The sequence below is a fragment of the Antennarius striatus genome, chromosome 6 (genome assembly GCF_040054535.1).
Source record: "Antennarius striatus isolate MH-2024 chromosome 6, ASM4005453v1, whole genome shotgun sequence".
NCBI classification, from domain to species: domain Eukaryota; kingdom Metazoa; phylum Chordata; class Actinopteri; order Lophiiformes; family Antennariidae; genus Antennarius; species Antennarius striatus.
Window position 1 is genome coordinate 8,455,721 of NC_090781.1, and position 19,194 is coordinate 8,474,914.

At 41.8% G+C, this 19,194-nt stretch overlaps 1 protein-coding gene across 5 annotated transcripts in view; it reads left to right on the forward strand.

Annotated features, from left to right (window-relative positions):
* Positions 1-19,194, forward strand: part of sipa1l3 (signal-induced proliferation-associated 1 like 3) — a 67,613-nt gene that overhangs the window by 21,921 nt on the left and 26,498 nt on the right. For 4 of the 5 annotated variants that reach the window (XM_068316947.1, XM_068316951.1, XM_068316950.1 and 1 more), the window contains exon 2: positions 13,919-14,001. The exons of the other annotated variant lie outside the window; for it this stretch is intronic. The gene's annotated coding sequence lies outside the window, so the exon portion shown is untranslated. The remainder of the gene's footprint in view (positions 1-13,918; positions 14,002-19,194) is intronic. 5 annotated transcript variants of the gene reach the window in all.

Consider the following 19,194-nt stretch of genomic DNA (forward strand, 5'->3'; position numbering starts at 1 on the left):
TCTTATTATTTACGGTAATTTAAACTTTTATGACCCTCCCCACACTGATATTAAATTGTCTTCTATCCGTATTACCGTTTCCTACACTCTTATCGACTGTTTAAAGCACTTCTGTGTCTCATGTAAATCCGAGACTCATGGAACCAAGTGCACTTCCGGATGCCATCAGCCAATAGAATGCGCGTATGGTATCACGTGACTGCCTACCAAATACCCGCGATGTGGTGAAGTCACGAGATGCGTGCATGCTCGAGGCTGCACTGTATATAGAGTCCTAGTGCTGCTCCTAGTTCTAGCATTTATTCACACCATTCCCAAGAATGATAACAAAATGGCACTGAATTGTCGCAGTCTGGAACCTTGCGTGGCTTTGTGTGTAAACTGTTGCATCCAGAATTTAGTCCAAGTGAAAGTGGTGGAGCAGCGAGTAGAGCAGTAAAGCAGCCCTCAGTCAATATTTACCTCAATGAGTGCGTGCCCACCGGCGGGAGAATGCTATAAAATGCTCTGGCAAATGTTTTAGATAGAAGAGGGGGCAGAGTTTCTGTCACAGGTTTCAACTCTCCTGTTAAACTTCCTGTAGCTGCCACTGAGTTTGACACCTGTTCTCCAGGTCTGTGCACATAAAAAGCTGCAGAGAAAAGCTACAGCACTGTGTGGTTAGCGAGTGGCTGCAGCATAAGCTTCATTATATGTATAAATGTATGGTGTCTGCGTTTGTGTATGCTCTGCGTTAGGTCAGTTTGGATCGAGAGCTGACGTTGGGACTCGGCATCACCAACATTCCACCGATCCAGAACTGGACGTTGCTGTTTGTTTCCCACTCTCTTTCACCCTCTGCTCTGTCCATCTGGCAACAAAAGAAGAAAAATGAACAGTAAAACACAGTTGGTAAACGCTGCGGGGATAACACAGAGGAAATGTGAGAGAAGACAGCTGAGGACAAGAAAATGGTTGAAAAAATTGAAAAAGGAAAATAAACATGCAGTTAAAATAATGAGGAGGAAGCTGGAACTAGATGTTATTCCTCCTGCTGATGTTGTAGAGGTATGGTTTTGTTCCTAGTTTCTGTTTTACTTTGAAACATTTGATTTTTAATACATCAGCAAAACTTGTCCGCAGTCGACATTTTAAAGAGCAAAGGTCATCTACACTTTGTGTTAGCATCTGCCTGGAGATGGTTTGTGTATGTAGGACAACATGCTGTTGGCTTGACGTCCAAATGAACACACTATTTGCCCTTACTAGTGGAGATGTGAAGCGACTTGTGTCGTAATGATACTCGATGGCCTGGTTTGCTCCAAGTCTTCCTGCTGTGACATATGTTGTGTTGTACTGAAGTTGTATTTCCTGTTTGGCCAGGAATTCCAACACCCGTCCACTTTGTTTGGGGTTTGTGGGTTTGGGCTGTTTGAACGTGTTGATGTGAATCTGTTCCATGAGGTGTGGTGATGCACGGCTGCATACTCACACAACTAAAAAGGAAATCTGTGATCAATAAACAAAACCTAACATCTCCTTTTTAACATCTTATGAAGCGCATGATAGGGCTGATTAATCCTTCGAAAGCCTACCAATATGGGTCACATCGATTATAGATTACTATCCAGCATGGCCTCAGTAATCACTAACTGTGGATGAATAAATACAATCTCTTGCATTCAACACACACACGCACACGCACGCGCACGCACACGCACACACACACACACACACACACACACACACACACACACACACACACACACACACACACACACGCATTCCCCACCTCTGTTTCCTCTTTACTGCTTCCTGTTTCTCAGCCCTGTGTGTGGGATCGTCAGCAGTTGAGAGGGGTTGAGCCATTGGATCTATTCCACCACTCAAACATCTGCAGATGATGTCACTCCCTCGGATTGATAAAATAATATGTGATATGAGACAAAACCGATTTGCATACCTGTGCTGCTGCCTAGTTGTGGGTAACATGGAATGTGGTCGTGTGGGAGAGATTGAGAGGACACACAAACACACACACACACACACACACCATATATTCATAGAAAATGAAGTCCGAATGGCTGAATTAATAGCTGCAGTCAACTTGAAGGGAGAGGGTCTCTGATATTTTACTGCTTATTTTGTTCAATGCAAATAATTTAGCAGAGGCGCTCAATTGTTAAAAAAAATCTCAAAAGTACACATGTTATGCTATTTACTGTCATGCAATTTGGACACAAACCTGTTGTAACTTGGTCGATCTAGAAAAAATGACTTGGTTGATGTAGAAAAAAATCCAAATATCTCCATCTTCCAATGAAAAAATGACTGGAACACAGAATGAATGAGGAATACACAGATCAATAAGGCTGGTCTTATGGGGGAAGATTATTAAAAGATTATTATTAAAAGATTCTTAAAATTTTCCTTGTAGTCTAATCAGAAGGTGAAGACCAGACCAGTTGGTGTAAATGCTTTAGACCCAGCCTGTTCAGACATTTGCCTGACTGGATCTCAGACTAGGGCAAATATGGCCAAGTTTTTTGAGCGACTGTTGAACATTGCAGAGTTTCAGGCTGGGGTTCCCCTGTTCACTCGTTTTTCTTGTTTTTCCATGCCCTTTGCCTGGGTTTCCTTTTCTCTATCTTTCCATGAACATATTTGCCTTAAAGCAATGCCGGTTCCAGACACGTTGACCCAACCTGACCACAAGAGTCTAAAGTGAGAGATGACTCAGCTATTGAATCTATATAGTTGTTGGGTAATAATGATCCTTTTAGGATAACTTTATTTGTAATTTTATTTTGTTGCTCACAGAAACAATCTAAACACTTGTCTTTATATTCTGTCAGAAACTGAAGAGGCTTAGCTCACCTCTCTCTCTTCTCTCTCTCTCTCTCTCTCTCTCTCTCTCTCTCTCTCTCTCTCTCTCTCTCTCTCTCTCTCTCTCTCTCTCTCTCTCTCTCTCTCTCTCAGATCATGTTAAATGCTGAGACTTCACAAGTACTTTATGGCTGCTCCTCCTAAGATCAATGCAAGTTGAAATCCCATTTGAAAAGGGTATAAATAACAGAGCAGGTAGTTTCCTCTCATGTTGGGTTTGAACCGAAAGAGAACATGTGTGCATTGTACGTTTAGCTATCAGCGGATGTCTAGTTTCTGTCTGAGATGTGTGTTCAGTGTTTTGTCAGAGTGGGTGATGTTTTGGTTGTTTAAACTTTCACTGTGTCACAGCATACATATGGGCCTACATATAAACTAATGTAATCTACAAATTAAACTGAATTGAAGCACAATCCTTTTAAATCTTAAACTATAAATAAAAGTGGTTAAAAATGGACAAAACAGTAAAAAAAAAGTATAAAAACCTTTTTAGATAGTTATATTAAGATGAGCTGTTGTGTTGTAACAATAATGGCAAAATATAAAGAAAATTACTTTCTAATAATGCCTCTCTTCCAGCAAGGGGTCCAGGTCATGTGACGGCTGTATTTCCAACCAATTGGGGGTTTGTGGTTTTTTGCCTTTTTTGGTCCTTTGAGGTTGTTGAGGCAGACAAACAAATGTAGTCGGTGATGTGAACTCAGCAGCCACTCATTATCGAAAATATATGCAAGTATAAGAACACATTGTTTTTATGTGCCATATAACGGCTTGTTTCTTAACAGCCTGGGTTGGAACAATGGGTTCCTTCATCAGAGAGCTCTTCAGTGTGTCAGTCAGTCACAGACAGCCTTATCTGCTGCGCCGGTGCCTCGGCCCGCCAAAGAGGGACTTAACAAACTAGACCAAGAGTTATTAGCATTTGGCCTCACTCCAGAGGAGAGAGACAGAGGAACCAGGGAGTGGTAGCTGTGTTTTCAGTTATGGTGCCGTTCTGTTCCTACTGTGTGGCAGTAACAGAAGCTCCGCTGGTGCAGAGTTGTTGTGTCAGATCAAACAAGTGAGGGTTGGTATCTCATTGAGAGACGGGGGCGTGGGTGGTCACAAACTAGATGTCAAAAGTCAGAGATTGAGTGAGGACAAGAGACTATTTAAAATGGTGATTTTGAAGATTAAAGCATTTTATCACAGATTTCCACAATCCATTAATTTCATTTAAATATTTCAAGGGCATGGTGGCGCAGTGGGTAGCGCTGTTGGTTCACTACACGGCGGGTCCGGGTTCGAGTCCTGCTCTGTGCGGAGTTCGCATGCTCTCCCCGTGTCTGCGTGGGTTCGCTCCGGGTTCTCCAGCTTCCTCCCACCTCCAAAAGCATGCGCTTCAGGTTGATTGGCCGGTCCAAATTGCCCGTAGGAGTGAGTGTGTGTGTGTGTGCATGGTTGTCCGTCTTTGTGTGGCTCCACGGTACACTGGCGTCGTGCCCGGAGTGTCCCCCGCCTCACGCCCGATGTCAGCTGAGTTAGGCTCCAGCTCCCCGTGACCCGCCATGGCAGATGAATCGGTAGAAAATGAATGAATGAACTTTAAACCTACTACAGGTTATAAACTTTTTTTCTGGATTATATTGACATTAGTATTGACTTTTTACGTATGTTCACATACTGATGGAAAGACTTTAAAGACATTAAAGTTCATTATTTCAAATATTTACACATTAATTACCCAAATCCTGCGCTGATGGAAGAAACCTTTACAGTTACAAAGATGACAGGTTTGTTCAAGTGAAAGTTGTTCCGCCATTCGACATCAACAAGTGTCGTTATGAGAAAGGAATGAGGAAGTAAAGGAGTAAATAATAAATTGTTGCGTCATGGTCTTGATGGGAAGTTGTTGCTTCACTCTTTGCAGGTATGGTTCGAATCTGAGACTGTGTGAGATTAATTTAAGGCCTCAAAGAGTCTGAATCAGTATATTCAGCTGCATTCTGAAAGTGAATGGTTCAGTGTCAAGTATCGCTAATAAGAGGCAAATTGAAAGACAGGCTATAAACTGTGCTCCCTCTCAGCCTGTGCCTCACTTCATAAGAACAGAATTGCTCAGTATAATCTCCAAATGTGCCTGTGGTTAAACCATTTAACTCGTTCTGACATTAGTGTGACCTTTCAGCTTTTCAAGTCACAGTTTGTTTCAGCCCAACAAATAACTTTAGTACAAAGCCAATTACCATCTGTGAATAAAAACTCCATTTGATCAGATCAACAGCCAGGCGCTGTTATCTCCATCTCTGCTGTTACCTCCCAGCCTCGACACGATCTCCCCCCACCGGCTGGGCTTATCTGGGGCAGACAGCTACACAAAATGCCGGGTGGTTTTCAAAAACTCCAATTCTGGAAAAATGATAAGACTATATCGCAGAAATCACGCAGCAGCACCCCAACCAAAGGTCCTCTCAACAAAAGGCCTGATGTTTGTTTACGCAGAACAATACATCGTCATGATGCGTCATGTCGAGCAATGAAAGAGGAGTGTCGCACACAAAACCGCCTTTACTGTGGCGTCTAACTTGTGTTTGTGAACAATGGATTAACACTGCCTAAAATACTTCACTGTTACATCCTACCGATCCTCCCGCTGTCTCGACAGCTTCAAGACATTTTCAGTTTCTCTTCTTTGAATGTTTTAATTCTTCCAGTTTGACTTGATCACATATACGTCACCGAAACGTCACCGCCTCATCTGACCTATTAACCCTGTGTTTACACGTATCTAGGACTTGGTGAAGTGCCTCCACTGCTGTCACAGAGGTTGAACAAAATAGACCCCCATTCTTCTTCTAGTGCGTTTATAGAGTGTGTTGAGAGGAGTAAAGATGCACCAGCCCCGCCTTGAGAAGCCTGCGTGAATGAGTTCAAGACAAACTCATTAATCACCTTTTATCACAAAGCAACTTTTTTTTTCTATGCCATAAACAATCTCCGTCCCCCCCGTCTTTGTGTGCAGTTCAGGTCGTCTCTGCTCATTAGTTCCTTAAGGGCGTCTTACAATAAGGTCCAAACGGCCTCTATATTCAGTCGCAGCAGTCAAGGGGAAAAAACTTAACAGTTAGGGGCCGAGTTAAAAAACAACAAGGGGGGCAAGAAAGACTGGCTGGATTTATGTCAGAGGCCCATCACACACACACACACACACACACACACACACACACACACACACACACACACACACACACACACACACACACACACACACACACACACACACACGGACACTGCTCTTCAGCTATTGTTGATGCATCATGCAAAGTAAGGGTTGGAAAAAGGAGGACGAGGCGTCACGTCAGATTAATCATCCCGTTAAACCATGACTCCCATCTGCCTGGCGCTAATAGATGGTGTTCCTAAACCCAGGCTAACGTCACCATCATGTAGTCATTATTATTTCATTATTCTTTATTACATTATTGATTAGGCTGATTATTACATTTTCAATTAATCATGTTCTCAGCGTTATGAGAGGAAATAATGGTTTTCACAGCCTACAGTGTTCTAAAGCAGAAAATTAGAAGTACATTTGAGAAGGAAATCAAGTAATTTGCTTTTTCCCACAAAAATTACACACAAAAGTGGTTTTTTTATGGAATTGTCTTTGTTTAGCTTTTGTTACTGAAGTTATAGTCCAGAGATGATGGCAGATGCTATGCATGGCCTCAACCGCAGGACAGGGGGTGAGTGTTTGCTCTTTAGTACATCCTGAGTGTTGCTGGATCCTGGTCTTGGCCTTAAATACTCCTTTTGGCTGATTTCAGTGCCGGCACTGATTAAATCTGTTTTTAGTAAGGTACATGACGCAGTGTGTTTTTTGATTGAGGCTTACCCAGAACTTGAACCTCGAGGATCTGGTCAGTGGATGTGGTGAGATGGACTCTTAAGACCGCTGCTTGGCCGACGGTCTGATCTGGGATCTGTTTACATCAGCAGGACGTTTCATCTGAGAGATGCTGTTGAGGTCTGCAGTATCCTCAGACCTGGCCTTTGACCTCCCTTTGATTTAGGGAATTTCCTCATGTGGCTAAATAATACACCACATGAAAATCTTTGCTTAACTTTCAGATATTTTCTATTACACAGGCCTGTTGGAATCTCAAGTGATGAGACACACAGTTCTCATTTAGTGTATTTATAAGCGCAGAGCTTCCGGAGGAAAACCCGACTCTCCCAGTTGTTTGACACATTTTTCCTTCTCCCTGCTGGAGGCCTCATCTTCCTGGAGCTGCATCATCATTTAGCCTCATTAGTCTGTCACTGCTCTGATTCGGTTACAGGAAGAACCTTGAAATAACCCATGGTTCAGGCTCACACACACTGAGCTGATGCCCCGCGGCCCCCACTACCTCTATGAAAGTGTCACTGCAAAAATGCCTACAAGAGTGAGCATAAATAACCAAATCCTTCCATGTTTCACTTCAGAATTTCTGAACACGTTTTTTTTTTTTAATCCTTCATTGTGTTTGACAAGATAAGATAAGCTGCTTTAATTTTTCTGCGTTTAATTTTGTCATAATGTTCAACCGGAAAGGAACTTTGCCTAGAGCCCAAACTTTGTTCTCTTCCAGTAAACAAGATGACAAGTTGGACCAGATACTTTTACTGTGAGCTGTCAGTGTGTTTGCTGAGGACACTTATTTTCTGCTTTATCTTTTGATGAGAGATGATCATTATCCTCGTGCCTGGAATGAAAGCATGAGCCCAGAAAGAGTAGACATTTAGTTTAGCTTAGCTCGAAGTTTTGGTTTGTTGTGGTTCAAACACTCTGGTTTTTGAATTATGAGCAGCGTGAAGTGTGAGTGGTGGAAACCATGAGGGAAACCTCAACTCCAAGAAGATATAGAAGTGCAAGCACAAACACCGTGCCAGTGACCTCTTTGTTTTTCTTTCATTTTTTATTTCCTCTGACCTCAGCTTACATTCAATTTACTGCACACAGCCCGCCCTGCAGAAAACAAACCAAAAAGGAATCCAAAATTATTCCCAATCATCCGAGTGTGTTGTCCTGGTGCAGACGCCAAACGCACAATTTTTTTTTAACTGGTTGTGTTTGTAATTATTTAATGTATTATTTTATGTGGGAATAGATATGCAGCAATGTCAGTGCTTTTCAGTTACATCCATCCATCCATCTATCCATTTTCTTGTAGACGAGACGCCCTGAATGAAATTCTAGGTACCTTGCTCATATCAAAAGTGAAGAAGTGGGCATTACTCAACCCTAAGGCAGACAATGCACATCTATGGATTGCATTTCATTTTACCATCTTTCATATATAACATTAGAACTTCAAAAAAAAACCTGCAAAAGGACCTCATTAAACACAGTAAGAACTCAGCAACAAGAGGTTAGTTCACTAAAACTTGCCTTAAATTGCAAGTGGGGAGCTGACTATAGGTAACATGATGATATAGATAATAAATTATTTATTCAGGTGATAAATGATGAAAGAATAATTTTTTTTTTTAAATGTACAGAAAGAAATCCAACCACCATTGTTTGTTGCTTTTGAAGTTAATCACTACTGAATTATTTAATGACTACAAGCCAGAACGTTTGATCTGAAGTGCAGCAGTGAACACAGTCCGGCCTTGTGAGCGAGTGTTTTGCTCTGGTCTGTGTATTTTGGCGAGGTCTCTTTGGAAGATACAGCAGCTGTCAGGGTGTTTGCCACCGGTGCACCGGTAGATGTGTGGAGATTCACCCACCACGCCCGCTTTGAGATGGAGGCTGAGCCGGGAGCAGAGCTGAGGGCTTGTAGTTTTGTTTCCATCGTCTCTCTCATATGTTTCCACTTTGTCAGCAGTCGGCCGTGGATAATTTCTACAGTCCTGATGTCTGTACTGTTTCTATGTTATTGTTTGGTGCTTTGAAATAATGTAAAGATGGATATTAATGTTAACACATCATCAGCTGCTTCATCATTTACTGCCTTGTTATGTGAACAGGGAATAATGAGCGCTGACTTGCAGCTTAATCTCTCATGTCGTCGTCTTGGAGAAACATTTATGTCTCGTCAGGCCCTTCTGTTCTGAGTTTGGCGAATCAGTGAAGCTCCTGTGTTCACTTCAACAGACAGTAAGTTTACTGGTTTCATGTCTGGCCTGCACATCACCACACAGGAATGCAGCTGGAGGTTTGCTCAGCAAGCAGATAAAATGCCATCCTGGCCTCCTGCAAAGTCTGGATGGTAATCGCCACAAAGTCGAGAGTCAACTGATGCCGGGTGGAGTCGAGAGAAGAGTCGGCTTCTTCCTTATGTTCTAAACGTGAAGGTCTGGATTCTTTAAAAGTTGGTTCCATCTTTGGTATTAGGCCATTGATCAGTGGCCTAAGACCATCAGTAATTCTTATATGTCAGTCAGTGTGTGTCAAACGGACACGGCATCCCATAGGAAATCCTGTCCAAACTTTTGACTGGTGCTGCTTCATCTGACTGATCGGCCCTGAATTAAAGCCATTTTCTTAGACATATTACGAGGTTTTAATTTAGGAATGTCAGCGCTCATTCCTTCACTTCCAGTCAAGCAGTAAATTTTAACCTTAGACTCGTCTGGTGCTCCTTTCCCTGTTCTCAGGTTCGTGCTCCGCTGGTGTGATTGAAAAGCCTCTCCATGCAGTCGACTGTGGAGCTTGGCATATGGCTTGTTAATTCACCATAGATACCATCTTAGACAACCATCTGCAGAAAATGTAAGGAATTTGCTTGACTGGATTATGCTATGGAAACAAAAACAAGCAACAGATGCCAGTAGTCTGCTGATGAGTGCACTTTTGTGTCCTGAAGCTTTTTCGTGTATTTCGAGCACATTTTAGCATGCTTTTATTTTTGGATGGCATGTAGTCACAAGGCAACCTGGAGAGAGCGATGAAACCACAGAGACGGAGCCGATATGAGAACAGAGGATGGAACGCTGTTCACACAGAGCGGAAAAAGAATAGGAAAGATCCATTTCACCACCTCAGATGAGCTCTGAGAGCTTGTGATTCAAGTGAAAGGTGGTGTGTGTGTGTGTGTGTGTGTGTGTGTGTGTGTGTGTGTGTGTGTGTGTGTGTGTGTGTGTGTGTGTGTGTGTGTGTGTGTGTGTGTGTGTGTGTGTGTGTGTGTGTGTGTGTGTGTGTGTGTGTGTGTGTGTGTTGGTGCATGCATGCTGAGTGCTGCAGCGATGACAGACATCACACCATTAGTTGACCAGAAGAGGTGTGTGTGTGTGTATGGATTACTGACTCATCTCTTATTTATTTCTCTCAGGTTGTACGTCGTAATTGCCTGGCAATAACCACCTACATCATATGTGGTTTTGCTGGTGCACCTTCCCGTTGCCATGGTAACCGGCACCAGCATAGTGATCAAACATCCACAGGAATATTTCCAACTAGAAAAAAAGCTGTATCGTCCTTTTGTTGCTCAGAGTTATCAATAACGGAGACATTTCTGATTTGATTGATTGTTTTTTCTTGAGGAAGCTCACATTGGAATGTGTTTCAGTTTCTCTGCAAGCAATTTAATCCAGTTGGAGTTTTTTTTTTTAATCCAAAGATGGTATCTGAATGGAAAATTACAATCTTATTTGATGAATGCAGTAAAATTAGAGTTTGCAAGCTTATTTGAGAGGAAAAATAATCTACTCCTGAATGAACCTTTACATCAGCACAAAGTCATGCGTCACTTAAAGAACTCACCAAACCAGGAAGCAACGCACAATGTTTTTTCCCAACATCCTCATCGTTAAAATGTTTAAAGATGTGAGGAACCATGGGGTGAGAGGGAGGAAGGGCAGAGGAAGAGGAGCGGACATGCTAATAGCACGGCCGTCCCCACATGGCGGTGATGGAATGTGAATGGGGCAGCCCACTCTTCTCTGCAGGCTGTTCTCTCCTCTTCTGTGCTCTCATTCAAGTCAGGAAATTGCAACAATTAAATCACCAAAATAGTCACCAGTTTCGTTTTGTTCTGACTTTAAACGGATTAGTTTCTATTTCTGCTGACATAGAACTCTGTTTTCTTTAAATGAACCATTGAGCTGCCAGCAGGAGTATAAGTGAGATTACTTTGACTGAAAGATTTTAGATAATTGTACCAAATTATATGTATTATTCTAACTTGTGCAGATGAATTGATGCATTGCTGTGTGCAGCCAGAATTCACCCAAACCCTCTCTAGTACAAGTTGTCCAGCATTGCTCTCAATTATTAGTATTATGTTAATTTCAATTAGTCGATCAAAATCCCATGGCATGACAACTTGCCACAGGATTGTTACGGGATTTATTAATTAATTTACTCATCTATCATGTAAGATTTCTGTGACTTGTAGATGAATCTAATCTCTTTCTGTCGTAGTGAGCAGTAAAGGACGAACAGACAGGCTGTTTTTCATTCTCTTCGTCAACACACAGCAAAAACCCAAGAAGGCTGAAGCCTGGAGGAGAGCTGACACAGCAAATGCTCTGATGTATTCACACATCAGTGTTTTCATAGTAATCCCATTTTAATCACAGTATAAAGCTGCTGATGAAGGCACAGATGTCTGCTCCTCACATACACCAACTCTTCAATCCATTGCTGGTGGTTTTCTTTCATTTTTATGACTTCTGCAAATTATGACACACACACACAAACACACACACACACACACACACACACACACACACACACACACACACACACACACACACACACACACACAATCCTTGACCCAGTCCCAGTCGCACACCATCATGCATGTGTGGATGGCAGCACTGACTTCAGTTCTGCAGCTTCTTGCAAAAACTTCTGAGTTGTTTTGATGTGGCGTCTCCATCCTTGATGTGTTATGAGGCTCTTTCTGTATCATCAGGTATTAATTTGACCCAGTTATTCACACTGGTGTATCCATTACTCTTTTCAAAAATGTTCTTCCAACACAAATAGTTGAACAGGGCGCTGCAGATTTTATTCTGAGACGCAGGTACTTCAGGAAAAGCATTCCAGATATTTAAAGCTGAGCCTGTGGTGGTGATTCAATCCTTTGGCAGTGAGTGAGTGTGTAGCCTTGTAGTGTGTGTGTGGCTTACCAGCTTTAACCACATTTCCACCGCAAGCACTTCTTCCAAGGACCAGGATTCTGTGTTTCCACTGGACCAGGGTCTGACTGGATCTTATGTCAGCCCCCAAAAGTCTCAGCTGTACCTTCCAAAACACACACCAACACAAACATTTGAGGTGGAGGAGGCTGTGTGTGCGAGCGCGTGTGTGTGTGTGTGTGTGTGTATGTGTGTGTGTGTGCGTGTGCGTGTGCGTGTGCATGTGTGTCCTCTGTGGGAACCTATTGTCGTCAAAATACTCATCAAAACACGTTTGCATTTTGTTGCTCTGGATTGATTTGGACAAATATAAAACCTGACTTTTGAAAATAAATGTAATATCCCATCATAATATTCCATTTCTAGGCATTTGGACTGCAGACACCACCTCGTCCCATTGATGGAATCTTTAGTTCACGCTGGTGTGGCTTCCACTCAGAGTTGAACTTTCATTTTCAGGCCACAGGAGTTAAACTGGAGTCTCAAATCAATGCTAATTCTGCTGAAGACCAACACTTCACTAAAGGAAAACAGATACGACACATGCGCTGACCCCTGTGCCTCCTCTCCCCCATCTGCTTAGGACAGCGTTGCTATGCTAGCCATGGCAGGATAAGTGGAGCCTGATTGATCGGTATCGATCTACACTGTATTAGTCAGACAGTAATGGGTCTCCCCCCTCAGGATATTATGTCTCCTGGACCCCACCCTCTGCTCATGCTCCTCTTGACCCCTCGCTGTGTCCCACTTGTATTTTAAGAGCCCACCCCCTTCCTATGTTTGCACTATGCCCATTGACCTCCAGTCAAAGTATGTGATGTCCTTTATGTTGCCTTAACACCTCCTCCATACTTAATAAGATGATGGAAAATGGTGTCATGCTGTGATGGTGGAGGATAAACCAACACAACTTTAGTTTTAAACGTCAATTTTAAACTTTAAAGTAATTTTAGATCGGTATTTAAAATATTAGTTGCTACACACATGAAGTGTTCTAAGTTCTGTATGACATGGTGTTTTATCTATGCGTGTGTCTGTGTATGTGGTTGTGTGCGTGTGTGTGTGTCTTTACCATACAGCTACAGCCTGAGGCTTTTCTGTTCAGACTCAAACAATAGACGTCTGTCAGTGCAGATAATTTGATGAATGTGGAACCGATTACAGCTGCTCTGTGACACACATATGAAGCCTTATTACACCTCTACACGGGGACAATATAAAAAAACAAAAGACTGAAAATGTCAACTCACAATGTGTTCATGTGTGGATGGATGGATGGATGGATGGACAATGTGTTCAAGCTAACAAGTAAAAACAAGTCATGTTTTTAGTCACAATCTTTATGGTTGCATCTTATAGTAAACGTCATACGACAACATTTTGACTTAAATATTTTTTCGCCTTAATAAAAGTTGGGTCTCAGATCAACTGTCATTACATCCCGTGATGTGGTGATGTATTGTAATTGTCAGTGTTTGTGTGTCCGTCCGTCCACCAAATATCTTCACAACCATTGCAGATAGAAAGATGAAACAAAAAGCACATTACTTGGGCAGCAAAGGGAATGAAAATGAGATGATGACCTTGACCTTGAGAAAACTAGGTCAAGGTCAAATTTAAACTTTTGTACATTTTTTGCACATATCTCAGGAACTGGATAGGATAGAAAGATGAAACAAAGGATGTTATATTCAGGGAGCCAAGGGGATGAAAATTAGATTAGGTCAAATTTTTACTTTTTTACCTTTTTAGGTACACATCTCTGAAACCTGATGAGATATAATCACAAAACAAAAAGTAACATTTTCAGGAAGCCAGAGTCACAAAAATGTGTAGGTCAGGGTAAAATTTAGAGTTCAGGGGTGTCGCGGGATGTTGCGGTCTCTGGCTGCCTTGTTTTTCAACTTGTTTAATGTGGTTTTTATCTTGTTGTTTTTTGTAGTAAAATACTGAGCCTGCCCTTCCCTTCCTGCACTCTGCTGGCAAACTTCACTTCTCTGTCACCTCCATGCGGAACTGTTAAAGGTAGAAGCATGTAAAACCTTGATATTAAACATACATATGTTGCATATATACTGTATATACAGTATATGTGTGTGTGAAGGCATTAAGCACAATCCTGTATTTTGTATTTGTGAATTGCTTTAAAACGACTGTTGCAGGCATCTCTCTTTTAAATCATCGTAGTCACTGTGTTATTGTGTGTCATCTCTGTGTGTGGATGTGTCTGTAGGTGTAATCATCTGGTATTGATTTTTTACAGATTTCTCCCCTTACATTTGACAGATTATCTGACTGAGTTTAATTCATCTCACCAGCAGAATATTTTATTATAAGACATGTGACATCCAGAGCCTTTAAGAGGCTAGTGGAGTGTAAAACTAAATACTCTCTGCAGTGTAATGTCGAGCTTTCTTCTTGACTATTCAGATAAAAGCATCTCATCATCAGAGTGTTATAACTGGTTATAACCTCTGCAGTGAAGGAAAGCTGCACCAGTCACCACCATCACACTATATCTCGTTTGGTAATTATTTGGACTCAGGCACAAACTGATGAGAAATTTTTAGAGGTCATGACTATTGTAAACTGACATGGTACATTTTAAACACCCTGAGAATCCCTTTTCTTGTGTTTCAACGCACTGCTTACAGTTAAAAGGAAAAAAACCATTTGAATCAGTTTAAGGGTACAAAGGTCCGTATGGAATAAAATCACGTCACATCTACTGCGTCCCCAAACATATCCTGACATTGACGGCTTTAGAGTTTGTGGATCTATAAAATAATAGAGATCAATGCCCATCAGAACACCGTGGAATCTTTATCAGAAAATTTCTGAAACATAAAACGTTTATTTCACAAATAAACCATCCAGCAGAGGATCTGACTATCAACAAACTCCTCTCCATCTTACCTATGTCTCCTTTCTCTACTACATGTCTTCATCTCCTCCTTCTCGTTGCAAGCCTGGTTAAATAATGATGATGTGGATTCTCCAAGCTCATGGAAATATTTATACCGATTGCATAGATGTCTGAATGAATAAAAGTGTGTGGGATCTTATTTCTGCTAAATATGTTGTGGTCTGTCACCCCAGCCCCAGTCTTCCTCCTCCCATGAGCTGTTTTAAGGAAGTTTGATGGACAGACAGGAATATGGAAGTGACACTCGTGACATAAGCAGAATTCAGCATAACTCTGTAGACAGAAATGAGTGGAGACAATGACAGCGGGGTCGAGAGAGACTTGAGGGAAAGACTGGGGAGGAAAATGGTGGAAAGGAAAGGAGGGGGAAATGGAGAGAGCAGTAAGTTCGTGAAGTTCCTGTCTGAGAGGGAGAGATGTCGCCTCCAGACAAGCCAATTAGAATTACAAGTCAGACCAGTCAGAGTTCCAGACTCAGAATCTTGCTTCCTTTCTGTCTGTCCTAATATATCAATGTACCTCGTAGAGTTCTGTTTGCTAGCGGTGGACATTTGAAGTATTTTGTGTCAGACCTTCATGATCTCCATCAGGTAATGCTGTACAAAGCAGGCTGATGTTTATCCTGGTGCCTGCTCATTTCTACAACTGCTGTTCATATACTAAATGAAGCAAGGTCCTGTAGCTCTGCTGGCTAAGGATATCAGCACGATATGAGACGCCAGCGGTCATGTCTCATCTAGATAGTCTTGTTGATGGTCCTGGAAAGGTATATTATAAATACAGTATTTTCCGCACTATAAGGCGCACTGGACTATAAGACGCACCTTCAATGAATGGCCTATTTTAAAACCTTTTTAAAATAGGCCCTGAGCGTGGATCCTGGATCAGTGGTGCTATTCTTGGGTGTCCACCGTGACACTGTGGGAGTGGATGATGTGTAGATCTTTATCACAATTGTAGTCAGACGCTCCTTTCCGCAGAGCGTCTAGCCATGACAGGTTTATGTTTCTTTGGCTGCTGAAGCTGGATCATCAAAAGGACACCCTCACCAGTGTTGCTTTCAGGGCCAACGTGGTTAGATGGCTTCTGCTGGCCAGGCTGTTTCTTCAGAAGCTGTGGCGGCACCAACGCTGGACTATTCGTTGCTGCCAACACTGTATTGTTTTCCGTTAGTGTGGTGCTTTCTCTGCCTCTGCTCCCTGCTGCCATATGCCAGTCATATGTACCACCATCTGTCCTCGTAACCAGCCCATAATCTCACTCATACTCTGGCTAAATTTGGCTAATTTAACCACTTTAAGTAACTGCTGCTGATGTTTATGTTTGAGGAGTTTCTGTGATCCTTGTGCATGTGTTATAAGCCCTCAGGTGTGCTCCACGCTGGTCTCAGGTCAGCCCACGCTGGTCTGACGTAGCAGCCAGTATCTGCGGCGTCTCCTCCACATGGAGCACACTCACCCAACTGGAAGCTCCACTCCTCTGCTAACTCTGTCATTACTACCATTTAGGCTGAGTAATTACCAGCCTTGGTGCATGTTTGTGGTACACGGGCCAAGTCTGCAACATGCAGAGCAAGTAGTAGCGAGTCTGCAGGCAGTTAGAGAAGGGCCACGAATTGGATAGAGCTGACTAATTACTATATGTGAGTCATTAAAAGGCCTGAAATGCATGCACTTTATCTTTTGATGTTTGGGCCAAGTCTTTTACCATAGTTGATGTGATTAGTTCTTCCTCTAGCCCTTTCTTTGTAACCTTTATAACTGAAAAAGATCTTTTTAGAGCTCTGTTGATTAAACCCAGTAACCCCCTTGCTCCCCCCTCCATCACTCCAACAGAGCAAATACATGTTTTATAGCTGCAAGCTGTAATGGTCTCCTCCATTTGTAGACAATACTGTTTTTACTCACATGTCAAACTTCAGTTGTTTTGTCTATGGGTTCAGAAAAGCTGATGAAAAAACTCAAATTGTTGAAATTCATTTGGGAACTTTTTTTTAGACATATTGATCTCAAGGAATTGACTCATTGATTTTGTACTTAGCATGTCATTACATTCAGCACACATTGAGAGATGTGTGATGTTAGTAAATCATCTATATTTATTCTTTTCATGTAGTTTATGTTTGTTCAGGGCAGCATGAACATGAGAATCCATCCTCTGTCCACCAATCTTTTGAAACACAGTCAGGTATATTAGTCTGTATTTTGTCTGTTTTTACTCTGAATGAAATGGATTGTACTGTACACGGATAACAAAGAAGGGAGGAAGGCAAAGCTGAAGAATGAGGGAGCATCACCCCACTTCCACTTTCCCTCATCATGCAACCCTCCATGACAGAATATTAGCAGAGGAACCTCTGTGGACAGGGATCTAATGACATGAGGACGTCTTCAATGCTCACTAGAAACTGGAACTCAGCCAAACTCACAGTGAAGAGAAAACGCTCAGGTTAAAGTGTCCTTGTGCAAACGTTGGAAATGTTCATCACACAGATTTCTGGGTGTGTGTCCAAAACGGTCACACCTCGGAGACTGCTGCCTCTCCTCCGGCACCTCGGACATATAATGAAGCCATTTTCCAACCCCCACAGCTGGGCCCGATAATCTGAGATCAGGCCTGATGGGAGATCAGAGACAGTCCCGCTTATGAGGAGACACTCTGTTTGAAAGCACAATCAGAGCGCGAGTCTCTGGCCAGGAAGTGCCTTCCATTCTGAAGAACAAAGACATGATAGAGATGTGTGGCTGCATTGACTTCAGGGGGATTTTGTTTTCGGTGAAAGAGTGCCCACGTGCATTTATGAATGATTGTGTAATGCGATCAGTGATGACTAAAGCACCGTGTGTCACAAATAACACACAAACCACCCTGTATTCACACAAAAGCTCAACTTAATACATTTTACTCTACATTCATTGAATTCACAAAAACTGAGAAAGATAGATGATTTGATTCTAAAAGGAGGTTGATTCACGGTGTGTTTGGCATTAAAATGAAAGTGGAATGCTTTTCTCTTTTTTAAGCATCTCATTTCAAAACCTGGCCGATTCTGTCTGACAGTCAGAGTGGTGAAATAACGGTAGTTAAAATGGCTTGTGTTAATCTACACGGATGAATTCCTTAAAGCTTTTTGTCTGAAGAATCTAACTGTTTGCTGTCGTGATTAGCCATGGAAAGACGGTTGGGATGTTTGAAAGGTCAACGATTCTCTTTCAGAAGAAACTGTTTTAATAGACTGGTCGAATCTCAAGAAAAGAAAAGCTCTTAGGTTTTATGGATCAACGATGCAGGAATATTCAGAAGACAAATTATTTCATTTCCATTACTGAAAATCAATATCACGTTTTAAAAGGCTGATGTGCAAATACTTTAATGCATGTTTGTCTTCAGTCCAAGCAGATTTTTAAATGGCTGGTGAATTTCAGCCATTATTCTGATGAAGAAGCTCATATCCAAAGCTCAGTAGACTTTAGTGTTAGATTTAAACCCTAGAGTGGAAAAGAAACTTTCATACAAAGGAAAAGTGGAGCTGGCAAAATTAGTTGCGTCCAAAAAGGCTTTCAGAATTATAAAAAAAAAAGTCATGTTGCTAAAAACAGAACGGTGTAAGTGTGAAATAGAAGCTAAATGATGTTCTGCATGTTCTCTGGTAATAAAAGCTCTTTTAAGTCTTACATATGATGGTGATGAACAGATCTGTGCAGAGACTTTGAGTAGACTTTGTGTAAAGAAACACTATGAAACACATTTAATCACATTTAAAAATGTTTACTACTCTGTCCTGCAAGCAGGCGTAACACCGGCAGAACTGTTTCCTGCATTTTAGTCAAAGTATTTAACGGACTCACTACATCCAACATCACTATTAAACTTACCTCACATGATCTAAAGAGGACTCTGTTTAACACTCATGGTGGTATTTGATTGCTAATGGACAACGATAAGTAAAGATGTACAGGCCCTGCACATATATGCAGAGAAATATCTCCACCATTGACCGGCACGGATGTAGAATTCGTCATCAGATGCGCGGTCACAGAAAACCGTCACAAATAAAAAGAAAAATATAATATTGACGGTCATTTTGGACTTCGGACAGACTTTCCCTGCCAGTATGTTGTCATTACTTGTGTTAAAACTGGTCATCCAGTGGAGCCGTAGCTACACTATAAATATGAATTCCTGGCCGGTCAATCTGAATCGCAACATTCAGAGAAATTACCATGACGTGTTTTTTGGAATAATAAATAAACTGTGTAACAGGCAAATTTGAATCAAACAAGCTTTTTTTC